At 35.9% G+C, this 16,497-nt stretch overlaps 1 protein-coding gene and 1 long non-coding RNA gene across 3 annotated transcripts in view; both read right to left on the reverse strand.

Moving 5' to 3' along the window:
• The window catches only part of Hs6st3 (heparan sulfate 6-O-sulfotransferase 3), a 699,700-nt gene that overhangs the window by 485,756 nt on the left and 197,447 nt on the right, over positions 1-16,497 (reverse strand). The window lies entirely within an intron of this gene.
• Positions 1-16,497, reverse strand: part of LOC141411436 (uncharacterized) — a 107,651-nt gene that overhangs the window by 17,221 nt on the left and 73,933 nt on the right. The window contains exon 1 of one of the 2 annotated variants that reach the window (XR_012436168.1): positions 4,114-5,087. The exons of the other annotated variant lie outside the window; for it this stretch is intronic. This is a non-coding gene — a long non-coding RNA (uncharacterized lncRNA). Of the gene's footprint in view, positions 1-4,113; positions 5,088-16,497 lie in introns of those variants that run through there. 2 annotated transcript variants of the gene reach the window in all.

Below are 16,497 nucleotides of genomic sequence, written 5' to 3' on the forward strand. Positions count from 1 at the left end.
AAGATTCCACCTCACTCCTGTTAGAATAGCTAGCATCAACAACACTACCAACAACAAATGTTGGTGAAGATGTGGGGAAAAAGGAACCCTCATACACTGCTGGTGAGAATGTAAGCTAGTACAACCACTTTGGAAAACAATATGTAGGCTTCTTAAAAAATTAAACATAGATTCGCCATATTATCCAGCAATACCACTCTTGGGGATATACCCAAAGGAATGTGACACAGGTTACTCCAGAGGCACCTGCACACCCATGTTTATTGCAGCACTATTCACAAGAGCCAAGCTATGGAAACAGCCAAGATGCCCCACTACTGACAAATGGATCAAGAAAATGTGGTATTTATACACAATGGAATTTTACTCAGCCACAATGAAGAATGAAATTTTGTTATTTGCAATAAATGGATAGAATTGGAGAACATCATCTTAAGTGAAGTTAGCCAGGCTCAGAAGGCCAATAATTGTGTGTTCTCCTCATATGCAGATTATAGATCTAAAACAAATGTAGTAATATTATTGGACATGGGTCACACACTAATGGGAGAATGCACACAGAGGGGATAGGGAAAAGGAAGGAAACCCAAAACCTGAATGTGGTTGATGTGCTCACTGTATAGGAGTGATTATAGTAATCTTAAACTGGCTGAGGCCACTATGGGAAGGGGAGTAGGGAGTAGTGAAGAGGTCTGGCAGAGATGAACCAATGTGGGTTGCAATACACATGTGCATGGAAGCAATGGTAGGAATCTCTCTGTATAGCTACCTTTTCCTCAAACTAGCAAAAACACTATGTCTTTCTTATAATCTCTTATGTTTTCTCTTCAACAAAATCTGAGAACAAGAGGGTGGAACAGGTTCTGCCTGGAAGCTGAGGGGAGGGAAGAGGAGAGGAGGGCACCCAAACAATGTATACACTTGTAAGTAAATGTAAAAATGATAAAAGAAAAGAAAGAAAAAATAATACTTTACCAAAACATATCTTGATAAAATAAAATAAGCAGATTATCATTGTTTTACAGGATGAGGTGTTAACTTGATACCAAAAAGTCAAAATTATCACTTTAATACATTATAAACCTTAGGACATAGATATATAGAGAGATAATATATAATCTTTAATACTAAGTGTCCTGAGCTCACTTTCAGAGAATACCATTCTCAAATAAGTTAACAGAAATGTTACATGGAAGTGTTCCATGTCACAGGAATTGTATTTTAGAAACAAAGTGGCCTTATGTATTACAATCTCAGAAGTCAAGGTTTTCCAAACATATTTATTGCAGAACACTTTTACAGTGTGCCTCTTAGCATCTTGTAATCTAGCTTTCTGTGGAACACCAGTTTGACAAATGAGACAGAGATCATATCAATAAATATTGGACAAGATGAATAAGAATGTGCTTTTTGCCAAAGAAACAATCATTAGCATCTTCCTGGACGGCAAATCAGATCATTAAATTATATTGACTTCATTGGGATGGAATCTGACCCAGGGGAGTTTTTTCAAAATCAATCATGTTTTTTTGTTTTTGTTTTGCAAGCAGCACTTCTTCTTCCAGTTTTAAGCCATTGACAGAAAGCTCCATCATAGCACAAAGCAATATTTCTTTTTTTTTTACAGAATATTTATTTTATTAGCACATATTAATTGTATAAAATAATGTTCACGGCAACATTTTCATACATGCATTTAATGTACAAATATTTGATTGTGAATTTTTTTTTCCTTTTTCTTTTATTATTCATATGTGCATACAAGGCTTGGTTCATTTCTCCCTCCTGCCCCCACCCCCTCCCTTACCACCCACTCCGCCCCCTCCCTCTCCCCCCCCCTCAATACCCAGCAGAAACTATTTTGCCTTTATTTCTAATTTTGTTGTAGAGAGAATATAAGCAATAATAGGAAGGAACAAGGGTTTTTGCTGGTTGAGATAAGGATAGCTATACAGGGAGTTGACTCACATTAATTTCCTGTGCGTGTGTGTTACCTTCTAGGTTAATTCTTTTTGATCTAACCTTTTCTCTAGTACCTGTTCCCCTTTTCCTATTGGCCTCAGTTGCTTTTAAGGTATCTGCTTTAGTTTCTCTGCGTTAAGGGCAACAAATGCTAGCTAGTTTTTTAAGTGTCTTACCTATCCTTACCCCTCCCCTGTGTGCTCTCGCTTTTATCATGTGCTCATAGTCCAATCCCCTTGTTGTGTTTGCCCTTGATCTAATGTCCACATATGAGGGAGAACATACGATTTTTGGTCTTTTGGGCCAGGCTAACCTCACTCAGAATGATGTTCTCCAATTCCATCCATTTACCAGCAAATGATAATATTTCGTTCTTCTTCATGGCTGCATAAAATTCCATTGTGTATAGATACCACATTTTCTTAATCCATTCGTCAGTGGTGGGGCTGTTTCCATAACTTGGCTATTGTGAATAGTGCTGCAATAAACATGGGTGTGCAGGTCCCTCTGGAGTAACCTGTGTCACAGTCTTTTGGGTATATCCCCAAGAGTGGTATTGACAAAGCAATATTTCAATAGCTCTTCATATCGTTAAATCAAAATTGTTATCTTCTGAAAATATAATTTTTAAATAAGTGTATTTATCTTATTTGCTTGTCAGAAACATTAGTGTTGGTATTAAAATCAAAAGTTTAGGGTTGGGGCCATGGCAGAGGGCTTGCAAAGCAAGCACCAGACCCTGGGTAATGCCCAGTGCCACAGTAAAAAATATATAAAGAAATAAATAAAATCAAAGGTATATTAAACTAAATTCAAATCAGATACTTCATTTTCCCACAGAGACATCTTCTCCTTCCCCCTAACACATACATTCTCCCTACTTCCTAGTCCAGAAACAAGAAGGCAACAGTAAGTATTGTATCTCAAGCCCTCAACCTCAGCCCAAATATTGAGATTTCAGGGTGTCTCTTTCTAGCTCCTTATCCAACACTTGTCACCAACACTGAACGACTACGTCTGGCAGCATCTACACCTTATTGTTGTTTCATTGATCATTCATTCATTTAACAGATATTTATTGAGCATCTATTTCATGCCAAAGACTCTTTTCTGTGCCCAGGGTTACAGTAGTAAATGCCACACAGAGAATCCAAATTCTTTGGGAGAGGCAGAAAGTACAATAAACAAACAAAATACATAGTATGTTACATTAGCAAATGCTTTTTAAGTTTTTGTCTAAAGTAAACAAAAATGTCAATTTTTTTTTCTTTTACAATATCAGAAAACAGGATGGCAGAACAGGTCCTGTCTGTGGGGTTTGGTACCAATGGGAGGGGGCAGGATGAAAGGGTGTAGGAGGATGAATGTAGGGGAAATTCTGTGTACACATGTATGTAAATTGAAAGATGAGACCTTTGAAACTATTCCACGAATGCGGGGCAGGAGCAATAAAGGAGAATGATGGAGGGGGTGAGTTTAAGTATGATATATTTGATATATTGTAAGAATTTTTGCAAATGGCACAATGTACCCCCAGCACAAAATAAAATAAAAGCAGATAGCTAAGAGTTTGAAAATTTTTGAAGAGTAGTCAGAGAAGGTCTCACAGAAAATGACCTGTCAAACTACCCAAATGTTACTACCTGTCACCTCTCTGACTTCATTGAGTGCCACTACCTCTGCATCAAGCCACAGCCTGGATTTGTGATCTGTGTGGCATTTGCCATATGTAATTTTTTTGTTTTATGTACTCAAAAGTGAGTTTTTAATAACATCTAGATTTCTTGCCTTGATTAGAAAGGTCTTCACAACCTGGATGTTAGTGGATGATTGACTTTCTTCTAAAATTTTTTTTAATTTAGGTATTTTACTAAACTGAAATAACTTTACATATGTACATATGAAGTAGCATATCTATCTCTTGCAATATCTACTGGTGTGAGTTTCTATTTATTAAATAAATCATCTTTTTTAGAGTGAAATAAAATGTCAGTTTTATCATATATTGTTTCCAATTACAGTGAGATCTATCTCAGAGTACATAATCTAGTCTACCAATATATTCATCTTTGCTATACTCCCAGACTCTCTCTCTCTGTTACACAGTTGTTTTATTTTTTATTTTATTTTATCATTTTTACATGTACTTACATGTGTATATGTTATTTGGGCCACCTCCTTCCTTCTGGACAGAACCTATTCCATCCCTCTTGTTCTCCAATTTTGTTGAAGAGAAAACATAAGATATAAAAAGAAAGACACAGCGTTTTTGCTGTGTGAGATAAAGATAGCTATACAAAGAGATCCCTAGCGTTGCTTCCATTCACTTTTGTATTGCAACCCACCTTGGTTCATCACTACCAGAACTCTTCACTACTTCCTGGTCCCCTTCCCATAGTGTCCTCTGCCAGTTTAGGATTACTATATTCGCTCCTTGACAGTGAGCACATCAACCACATTCAAGTTTTAGGTTTTCTTCCCTTTCCCTATCCCTCCCATGCATGGTCTCCCATTACTGTGACCTGTGTCCAATAACATGTACACAGTTGTTTTATAGTATGTTTTATATCTGGGAAGAGAAAAATGACTCTTCATCATCTTTGTTTTTCATACTTTAATTTTCTCTCAGATACTCATATTTCCTATCCTTGAGTTACTTATTCAATTCTAAAAACAATTTGACATTCCAAGCAGAATTGCAATGGGTTTACACATTATAAAGAGTACTTTATTTATTTATTTATACTTCGTTTTATGTCCTTCAATGGTATTTTTTAACTTCATTCATCTAAATTCTGTGACTTTCTTATTAAAATTAAACCAAAGTATTTTACATTTTTGTCATTCTTATGACCAGGATATTTTTCTTACTTCCATTTCTAAGTGACTACTAACAATATAAAGAAAGTTTACATTTTTTTGCAGTGCTTAGAATGAAACCCAGGGTCTTGTACATGCTAGGCAAGTGTTATGTCCTCAACCCTTAATGTTTGTTTTATAAACAGGCCCTTTCTTATAAAATTACCCATCAATCATAGGCATTTCACCATCCTCTCTTGGAGTATATAGCTATATAAGAAATATCTTTGGTGAGAAAAGTTAACCTTGATTTTTCTTTATTCAGGTTTCCTTCTGAATTTATTTTAACATATAAAATCATGTTAAATAGCAACAAGAAAAGAAGGCATCCTTTATCTTGATTTTATGGAAATGCATTTAGTGTTTTACTATTTGGGATAATATTTGTCATGAGTCTTAGCAAACAGTCTTTATCCTATAAAATAGTTTCCTTTTATTTCTATTTGGCTTAGAAATTTTATTAGGATGGCCGCTAACTTTATCAAGTACCTTTTCAATGATCCGTGGATTTTTCTCCTTTAATTTGTTGATGCAGCAAACAATATGAATAGATTTCCTGATACCTGACTCATAGTACTAGAATTAGTCCTAGATAGCCACAGTGTATTCTTAAAATATATTCCTACAAAGTACAAGTTCCTGGTAGCATGTTACATAATTTAGTCCAAAATATATGTTCTTTAAAAAACACTAGGAAAAAAACTACAAGAAATCTATATAAAACCAAGATTTTCCAATCATTTGCTAAGAGGAAAGGGTGATACAAATTATGGTAACAAATTCATATGTGTACATTATAACAAAGGAAAAAGTCAACAATATAGAACATAATTTTCAGATCAAGTTCAATTACAACAGTGATTCTCACATTTAAGCATGGCAACAATCTCCCTTGGAGCTTGTTACATTGGATTTCAAGATTCCACCCCAAAGTTTCTGCTTCAGTAAATCTAGGATGAGGCCTAAGAATGTGCATTTCTGATGAGTTTCCAAATGGTGCTTATGATTCTGGTCCATAGACCACATTTTGAGCACCACTGCAACATAGCACACAATGCTTCAACTTTCTAACTACTTAAACTTTGATTTTTCAGTCCCCACATTTAGAAAATGGAAATAACCATCATTCCTTATAGGATCACTGTGAGAGCTAAATCTGGTGTGTACAGAGAATGTAGCACAAATGCTGGCACAGAGAAAGCATTAAATAAGAGTTAGTTGCTGTTATTTTTCACCAAGAAATTAAAGAACAAAGAGGAAGAAGTAAGAGGTAAGAATAACAAAAATTAACACAATACCCAACACCTATTAACGATTTCCATTTTCTGACAATATATAACAAAGGAAAGTAATACAAAGAATTAAGAATTAACTAGAAATATTCATCTCTGTATGAAATGGAGGTTTAAAAAACATGATAATACTTTTTAACACTGAGCTTAAAATGCCTTAAAAATGAAAGTTAAAGAAATCACTGATGTTACTTTAAATTTGATATTAGGTATTATTCCATTTAAAAATTTTCACTACATTACTTTCCACATATAGCACGATATTAAGTAATGACTTATATTGAGTTATATGTGGGTAATGGTGTATAAAGACCTTTAAATATCTCTAAAGAGATAAAGCCCCTTGAGGATCTGAAAATAGCCAAATATTAAAATCTTTTAAGGTATCATATGAGAATTTTCCTGTATATTTTTGTGATTGAGACACTTGAGGTAAATCAGATTTATCTCACAGACAGTAAACATGTAGAAAAATCCATTAGATTTTTAATTACAAGCTGGACAGAAACTTCCTAGATGTTATATAAAAGCTTATCTGATTTACTTTTTTGAGAAAATGTTGGGGATTTGCAAATATGGGTACTGGAGTTGACTGTGTTATGCTTTGGCAGCAAAGATGTCTGTTTTCTGAGGACTGTCAGAGAGCATCTCTCCCCTGGATGCTGCTATGGACACTGGGTAATTCCTTTTGTCTTCCAGATCCCCTTACCTGGCTTGCAAAACATGGCAAATCCTACAGACACACACACACACACACACACACACACACACACACACACACACACACACACTGGAGAGACAGAATAACTTGATTAAGCCCCTGGATCAATCCATGCCCAAACTTAGAGAACCATAAGAACTTGCCAGTCATATGACCTCAGAAATTTCTCTTTTGTCTTATACCAGTATTAAGTAACTTTCTCCCTTTTGAATCAGAAGGACATTTTGTCCTTTGAATTTCAACTTGTCCACCTCCAGTCAGGCTCAAAAGACTCTCAAATCCACCTACCAAATTCATTACCATTTAGAACAAGGATAAATATTGTGTAAAGTAATTCATACTTATTCCTCAGCTTGCTAATGTCTCTCACAAGGAAGACAACTATTACAACCTAAGAGCCTAATTCCCCACTCTATACCAATTTTACTAAGTCACATCGATATATGTGACCATATTTTCTCAATGCTAAGTGGCTCTTCTTAAAGTGGAAGGTGATTGTAGTTCCGTAGTTTAACATCAAGAAATAGAATAAATAGCACTAAGTAACAAGAATCTCAGAAGGTAAAATTATTACTAAATAGCGTATCTTGAAGACCGTCAGAAGTGTCTGCTGCTCCGTGAAATTTATGCGCTGGGGAGCACAGGGTTGGTAATTCACCACATGTCACAGCCTTCGATCTTCCGCTGAATCCCATCGGTGAGGTGCTCAGTGCTCCGTGTGTGCCTTTCTCTTCTTCCCTTACAAGTGTGATTATCTTACACTATGAAAACCTCACCACAGTTAAAGGTTCATAAAGTGACAAAGTGTAAGACTACCAGATAAAAATATGCATTCAATCTCAGAGCTCTAAGATATTAAGATGCACATAGCCAACATACATTAGCATTGCCTGAAAACCCCCAGTATTCCAAAAAGCTGTTGGCCAATATGCTCTCTGTAGGAATCATGAAAGGAAAACATCCAACTAAAAGTAACACCAGGAGGAATCTTGATCTCCTGTGACCCAGTGGCTTTTAAGTAAGTGTATTGTTCACCATTACACTTAGCTCAAAGGAAGCTAGTTCATAATTCTTTTCATAATCTCCATCTTTCCTTTAAGGTTTTGGGGGAGAAATAAACCTAATGAAAAACGTTTCCAGGAAGGAATACCTATATGGAATAAGCAAATTATTTATTTTAAAGGAAGGCACCACTTACCAATCAAAAATGATATGAACCCTCTATAGTTTTGCTAGTCAAAGAGTGACCTCAAACCAGTGACGTAAATAAACCTGGAAGCCTGTTAGGAATGCAGAGACTCAGGTCCTATGATAGACATACTGAACCAGAATCCATGTTTTAACATGTGTGCATGTTAATGTGATCTGTAAGGTTTGCACATGGGGAACAAGTCACAGAAATGTCTTAATAAATGTAATTTTGTCTGAAAAAAAGCAAATTGTAGAAAATTCCTATATATATATATACATATATATACATACATATCATATATATATCAGTATATATATATCAGTATTCACTTTGACATTACAAAATAAATGAAACAAAGTGGTATATTTGTTTCATTTATTTGATTCCAAAAAGTAAACCATAACTTGAAAGGTAGTTTAGAACACTGCTTACCATTAGGTATAGGGGATGTCAGAGATAAAGAAGGGAAGGGATAGATTCACAGGTGTCCCTGTAATTATGATGCCCAATGTATTTTTTTATATAAATATGACATGATAGGCATTTGCAAACATGAGGAAACAAGCCAAATGTGGTGGCACATGCCTGTAATCTCGACTACTCAGGAGGCAGACGCAGCAGGATCACAAGTTCAAGGCCTACCCAGGCCAAGGTAGTGTCAAAAACAAAATAACAAAAGGGTAGGGGGCTTAGCTCAAGCGGTAGAACATTTGCCTGGCATGGGGAAGGCCCTGGTTTGAATCCTCAACACCAAAAACAAATGAAGAAACATACTTCATTAAAACAAAATTAATGTTTTGGAGCCACAAAATAGCTTTGTCCAGATTTTACATGGCCCACATAGACAGAGAACTGGAAAGGACTTACTTAGCCACCTTGTAGAGAGTTAACAAGCAAGAACGGTGACTTAATTCATGTGGGTAATAAAGAATGTTTTATTACTTAGGAGTTCTTAGGTAACAAGCAGAGCTAGGCAGAGTGGTATACATCTGTAATCCCAGTAACTTGGGAAGTAAAAATCAAGAGGATCATGGTTTAGAGAGACCCATCTAAATCAAGTCAACAGTAGTGGCTCACATCTGTAATTCCAGCAACACAGAAGGAGTAGTTTGGAGAATCCTGGCCCCAGGCTGGTTCCATGTAAAAATGAGAGACTCTATGTGAAAAATAACTAAAAATGGGGCTGGGAGCATAGCTCAAGTGGTAGAGTGCCTATATAGCAAGTGCAGGGTCCTGAGTTCAAACTCCAATACTGCGATAAAAAAAATAACAAGCGATAAGCATAAATATACAAGCAGAAAGACAGGTCAAATACTTGTTTGCAGTTTTCTTCCAGCGAAAAACAAACAAACAAACAATAAATTAAAACCAACCCATATCCCTGATGTCTTTCTGAAGTGTGAGAAACAAGAGTGTGGTACAGCGGTGTCTGAGCACAATGAGGAAGCCACTGAGAGACACTGAGCTAGGTTAGTCATAAGGGATTTTCAGAATGGGGCACAGCTGCGGAGTGCATAGGTTTTCCAGCCAACAACATAGCCAACAACAACTGACTATTAGAAATTCATCCTCACAACACTGAGCCCTAAATTACCGAACTGTGCTTGCAAGGAAAGCAACCTGGTTGAGCAAATAGTCTCAGGTTTTCCCAGGACTCACCTTAACTGGGACTCTGCTTCACAGACTTGCCTTCAGGTCTAGCACCTCCTGAGAAGGTGAATCTTGTATCCATGTTGTTCATAAAAGTACCTAAGAAGCTACACAATACTTAATGAATAAGGAGCACCTTAATCCTGATAATGAGAGGGTAGAGAAGAAACTAAATATTGTATTTAGAAATAGAAGAAACTATTTTATTAAGATACTATACTCAAAAGAGGTAGTTTTAATTTCTGGCATCCAATTACATGGGGACAGAATTACTTTGGGTATGTCATTTTAGCCCACTAAGCCTCATTGGTTACCTGACTGCACCAAACTCTTCTCCCACACTGTGGGACCCAGGGTCAACAAGCACGGAGGTATCTCTTGCACCCCTCCTCTGATCTGTCCTTCCTTCTCTTGACATATCATCTTTCCAGGCTCATTTTGCAAACCAAGGAAGACCTGGGATGTAGAGGCATTTTGAAAAGTTCTGAATAGTTACTGAGAAGAGTTAGGAGATGAAAATACAGCAGCGTTTAACTTACAAAAACAATTCATTAAATTCACTACAAATGAAAGGTTTTCCCAACTATTACAGAATTTATATAAGAACAAAACTTTATATAAGTATTATCATAGGTAAAGGTCCTAAGTCCGACTATGTTCCTAAGTGAATCCACTGGAAAATCTTATTATAGCTCTTCCTAAGACTTCCTTTGCTACACATACAGACGGTCCAGTTCCCAGCTCACAGTGATTCATCTTATGCTCTGTCAACTATGTACCATAGTGCAAAAGTGATACACATTTAGTAGAACCTGTACTTTGAATTTTGAATTGGATCTTTTCCTGGGATGGCAATTGTGGTCAATGTGCTTTCTTTTTGCTGGGTGCTGGCATTTCAATGCATTTTTCCATTTATGATATTTTCTTTTTGTAGCATTGTAATTAGTATACAATAGTTGTACAGGGGTTTTGTTGTGACATTTCCATATATGCATACAATGTACCCAAGTTTGGTTCATCCCCTCCATTATTCTCCCTCTTCTCCCTGCCCCTTCTTAAAATTTCAATAGGGTTCAGTGCTCCATATTCATACTTGTATAGAAAATACCCCCTTCATTTACCCTCTCCCTCCCACTAGGTCTCTCCCCTTAACATGACCTGTTTTACATTCCTATTCTGCATTGTTTAAGTGTCTGTTCATTGTTTAGTGGGGTTTTGCCTTCATGTTTTACCTGTAAATGCATTGTAAAGTTAATCATTCTAAATCCTTCTATTACTCTTCCTTATCCTTTTCCCCTACCATGAATTGTTCAACAGTTTTCAGATATTTTCAAATTAAGATGGGTTTTTCAGGATATGACCCCATCAACAGTCAATCTTAATTATCATGAGGACAATATATGGCCATGTAAAATATAATGGCCATACTCACAATGCATCATGAGGAAAGGTACTCAAAGCTCTAAGTATTCAATGAAATTCCCTTATTTCACATATTTTGGAAATATGCCTATGCCCATACAACTAAGAGAACCAGAGCTAGAGTCCAGGTTCCAGTGTAAAACTATTTCCTGTAATTGTAAGGTGTCTAGTAAATACTTCTGACCACAGGCAATTTAACCACTTCTGATTGCTATTTTTAAAGCCACCAGAAAAAAACTCTCTGATGGCCCTCAGACTTTTATTGTTGTAGTGGAGTAATATTACTGCTGTCTCCTCACAGTTCTCTAAATCATACTTATTGCAATTTTACCTATTTTCCTGCATCGATACCACAAAAGCATGCATGGATGTTTTATTCCTCACCCTGCAATACTAAGATTTATGAGAAATTGACTAGTTTTCTTTACAGAGTTCAAGGCAATCATTAACCATCCTTGAAGATATAAATTCCTATTGCTACACTGGGGTATGCTAAAGAGAGCTGCCCTTAAGAAAAGTAGCATATCAAAACCAATATCTACAATTCACAATAGCCCATCTTACCTCAAATTGAATCTTATATTGAAATTGTCATTTGTTTTATAAAGATATGGCTTCTTCATATGTGTGGTTTGTTTCTCTGTCACATACACTTCTTACTCTATTGCAATATTAGTGGCAGTGACTGCCAAATTGAGGTACTCCAGCATGAATTTACATCAGTTTCAAAGCTCTTTTAAGATAGCCTATGCTAGACCTATTCTCTAGACTTCTCTCTAGCTAAAACTTAAACCAGTATGTTTTGTGTTATGTGGTATAAGAACATAATTCATTTTGTATTGAATATAAAATACATACTCTCTTTAGAGTGTTTGAACTCTGACTATTCAAATGATTTAGTGAAAATCTACTTTTCTATTTCATTTTTTGTTGAATAGAATACTTCCTGAATTTTTCATCTCTTCTTTCTCCACACGGAATCCCTCATGTTGAAGGCAGTCATTCAATTGGTTTACAATACAATGCCTCAGAGATTAGTTACATATTACATCACTGATAGGAACAATAAATGGAGAAGTGGTATGCTTTTTTAAAAATGGACAGAAGAAACAGAAGGTTTCATTGGCAATTGTTTGGCAAATATATCTTCAAACAGTAGAACATATGGCTGAGAAGAAATGCTTCATTTCTTGAAGAACAAATATTTCATCATAGCCATTAACCACCAGGTAAGATACTTGTCAAAAAAGAAAATTTCAGTGACACATCACTTTTGTAGAGCCATCCAGTAGCTAATACTGTACACAAAACAAGCTTTGTGTTGACAGACAATAAGAACCTGCCAGTGTAATATGCTACTAACCTATTGATTGAAGACACCAAGGCAAGGAACTGACAAACTCAGAAACTATGTTCTCACACAGGAGAAGCCACAAAAGCAAAAAAATTACAACATTCTCAGAAATTGTGATCCCTTGACATTTTTATACAATTTGACCATTTTTGAAAATGTATTATATCTCTTGTAAAAGTAAAACGTGGATACTCTTTAAAAGTAAGATTAAAGTAGCACAAAAATATGGTTTTATGAGGCAACACTAAAAGGAAACCTCTGAACACAACACAAACACAACTGAGGATTTCCAAACATTGCCAAATTACTCCTGACGGAGAATAAAAGATACATACTGGTTGAATGCCAATGATGACCCTTTTATGTGATATTCAAAAAGCAAAAGGACAGTTATGAGATAAAGAAGGCAAAGGGGAGAAAGGGAAATAAGCAGGTGAGAAAACAGACTGACAGCCCATAGAAGCAGCAGAATTCATTAGCAAGAATGGCCATGGTCCAAGTCTAGATAAATCTTACTCAGCTTCTAGTTCTTGATTTGGCAATTTTTTTCCTAAAATGAACCTTTTCTAGCCCCTCCAAATATGATTAGATTTTCCTCATAAACACTCTTGTAATACACTAAAACTTACCCTTTGCATCACTTGTGTTTTAATTGTTTATTGTTTATATCCTCCCACCCCTCAACTGTAAGTTCCAAAATGCTAGAGACCGTCTGCATGTTGTTCACTACAATACCTACTATACCTACTATATACTATATGCTCAACAAATATTAGAGCCCACAAAGTCAATATAATCATTATATTAAGTAATAAATCCTATAACCTCATTCACTCTTTAAGTGGAGACGCAGTGAGGCAGAGATTTGATAATTCAGTTTCATCATTTTGTTCCCCACCCAAGGCACTATTTGTGCTGTTTTCCCTCCTGGTGTGCCCCCTCTCTCACCTTCTGCTGCTCTAAAGCCTGTTTATCTATATTAGTTGGAATATAGAATTAGCTATTCTAGCATAGAGACCCAAAATATCAATGGCTTAAACAATAAATGAATTTATTTAGCTTACCTATAAAATTCTCAGTTGGCATAATTCTGATGATGTTGACAGGGGTTTGGTCTGCTTAAGTCTTACCATAGAAGGACCCATGTTCATGCAACCCAAATAACATGGTCCAAGATGGCTGCTCGTGCTCTCCAAGCAATCTTATCTATGCCCCACCAGTAAGATGGGCAGAAAGCAGGAATGATTAGGCATACTTTTTGCTTAATGGCATGACCTACAAGCTTCACACACTCTTTTTCTTTCATTCCATTGAACCGATAAGGACCCCACGACAACACTAGGATGCAAGGAGCCTGAGACGTGCTGCCTTTGGCTGGGCAGGCAGTCCTATCCATTCCTCAGCCATATCATCTGTCTCTTAGGTCCCGCATCCCCTCAGGAGTTCAAAGGCTACTCACATTCTGTTTGGTTTCTGAAATTACTTTATCTACATAATACAAATAGTATGCCACATTGAAAGTCAATGATTCTCTGATGGTTTTGCGAATTATTTGTTCCTCCATTTGCATTGTAAGGTCTCAGAAGAGAAGATCCATAACCTATGCTGTTCTTTGTTCATTGTTCATCTCCATGGTGCCTGGCACAGTACTGGAATTATACCAGGAATTATATTTTTACTTGCTGGCTAAAATAAACAGGTATAATACCCAAAGAAGACAAAATTGCATTAACATTTCAATAAATGTGTTCTGAAACGGTATTGAAAATGTGATTACTGATACTCATGTGTGAATTGGTGAGTTGAAGTTCCTCCAAAATACTGTTCAAGTCATATATAAGACTTTGAATAAGGTGAAATAACCTATTACTTATATTATTGTAGCTATTTTTAAAAACCCTGGTTAAAATTACAGTTGATTCATTTTATTCACAGCTGATTAATTACAAGACTTGATCAAAATTAAGCAGTTGATGTGAAATTTCAAAAGAAATTATTGATTCTTCTCAAGAGCAACAGCCAATTAAAACAGTATGGTGCAAGACTGCTCTAGTTCTTAGTGTTCTAATTTTGGATTTTTTTCTCTTCATTTTTTTAAACAAAGAACATTATATAAAGACTTCAAATTAGCTCTTGGCTTTTCCTATTCAATATCAACCACTTACCAAGTGCCAATCATTTTGCTGAACCCTTCTTTAAAAGAGTTTTGCCAGTGGCACTGCAACTGAAAAGAGATGATGAGATAATCATAGAAAAATCTCATTCCGGTGGGCTGCCTTTTCTTCCCTGATGAAAACCCCACAGGATATTGTTATGTGGGAAAAGGACATGATGATTTGAAGGCAAGAAACTACTTTTTCCACACAAACAAAATATAAGAGAGTCCCCAAAAGAGCTTGTATACAGATTTGGATTAAAAGAAGTTTGGGGTACTGATCACTGTAGGTCTTCAGTTTTAGATATCCCCTTGGCTGTTCTATGTGACACCCCTCACACTTAGGGGGATAGTAATTGACATATGGAGCCTAAGATAGATAGATAGATAGATAGATAGATAGATAGATAGATAGATAGATAGATAAAGGCTGTATTTCCAAAATGACCCTCCTAAGACATGCTAGCCATGTCCTCAAAGTATCCCTGATATTAACTGAGTATTCATTATTGTGTAAGCTAAAAATTAAATGTACACACTTATCAGAATTAGTGCACATATTAAATTGTATAGTTAGTGCTCTGAAAGCTCTCAATGTGTACATATCACTCGTTTCATTTTCCATTCCCAGAAACAATTATTTTACATAGCTGACATCAGTCCATTGACCTTGGTGTATGTGTTTCAATCATTATGAAGGTAATATCATGGTACTAAAGGAAAATAATCCAGCTATTAATCTATGGTTCAAATATAACCATTTCCATATTCTTGTTCTCTCCCAGCCTTTATTCATGCCTTCCATAGCTATAATTACACTATAAATATAATTTTATGTTCTGTTTTCTTCACTTAAAATAGAATTTGTGATATCTTCATGCTGGTGCATCATCATCATCATAGTTATAATTTTAACGAATGTATATATCCCATTTAATTAGCATAATATATCTAACCATCAACTTTTTCCAAGGACATCTGGAAAATCTATCCCCTTCTTTCTGAAGACCTGCATTGTTAAAAATTCTTACTTAGTAGTATGAGAGTTCTAACCTCTGCCTTTGCATTCAATCATCTATTAAACAAGATGGGTATTCACTGAGCTCCTAATAGAAGCTCCACATTATAATGGATGTGATGAGAAATGCCTACAAGCATAAAACTCATCTCTCTGATTGTAACCAATTTATAATATACCAGATAATAGATGGCAAAGACAAAGGATAAACTCAACCAGTACTTCAGGGGAAAGCTACATTCCCATAGACTGTGCCATTGAAGAAATATTTCACTAGCTAGGTTACACTTGGATAGAGAGACTGTTTGCATGGGTAGAGACATAGAAAAGGCATTCGAGAAAAGGAACAACATTCTTTTTGAATATGTCAAAACAAGAGCTTTGGGAAGAAGGACAGAATCTGTCTGAGGCTGAAGCAGGATTAGACCTGCTAAGTGAATATTTAATTCTATCTAGTCATGAAGGTAAATGGGACTCAGGTACAGGTAGGTGAGTCAGCTCAGTCTCTTGACAGCATTCATCTAACAAGAATAGAGAATTAAAAAATAACAATAAAACAAAATCCTGGCTTTGAAACTGTCAAATAAATAAATAAATTTCTCTTTGTTGTTTAAGCCACCCAGTTTGTGGTATTTTGTTGTATCAGTCATAGCAAACTAATACATGATGCTGATTAAGAATGCAGGTTCATAAAGAAGAAAAAGATTTTGTCATTTTCAGGTAAATGAATGGGACTGGAGAACATTATCTTAAGTGAAGTTAGTCAGGTTCTAAAAGCCACATGTTGTCTCTCATATGTGGACCTATAGACCAACACAAATTCAGCACTATTATGAAGAACAGGTCACACTGAGGGGAGGTCATATACGAGA

Source organism: Castor canadensis, chromosome 10, assembly GCF_047511655.1.
Source record: "Castor canadensis chromosome 10, mCasCan1.hap1v2, whole genome shotgun sequence".
Taxonomy (NCBI): Eukaryota; Metazoa; Chordata; class Mammalia; order Rodentia; family Castoridae; genus Castor; species Castor canadensis.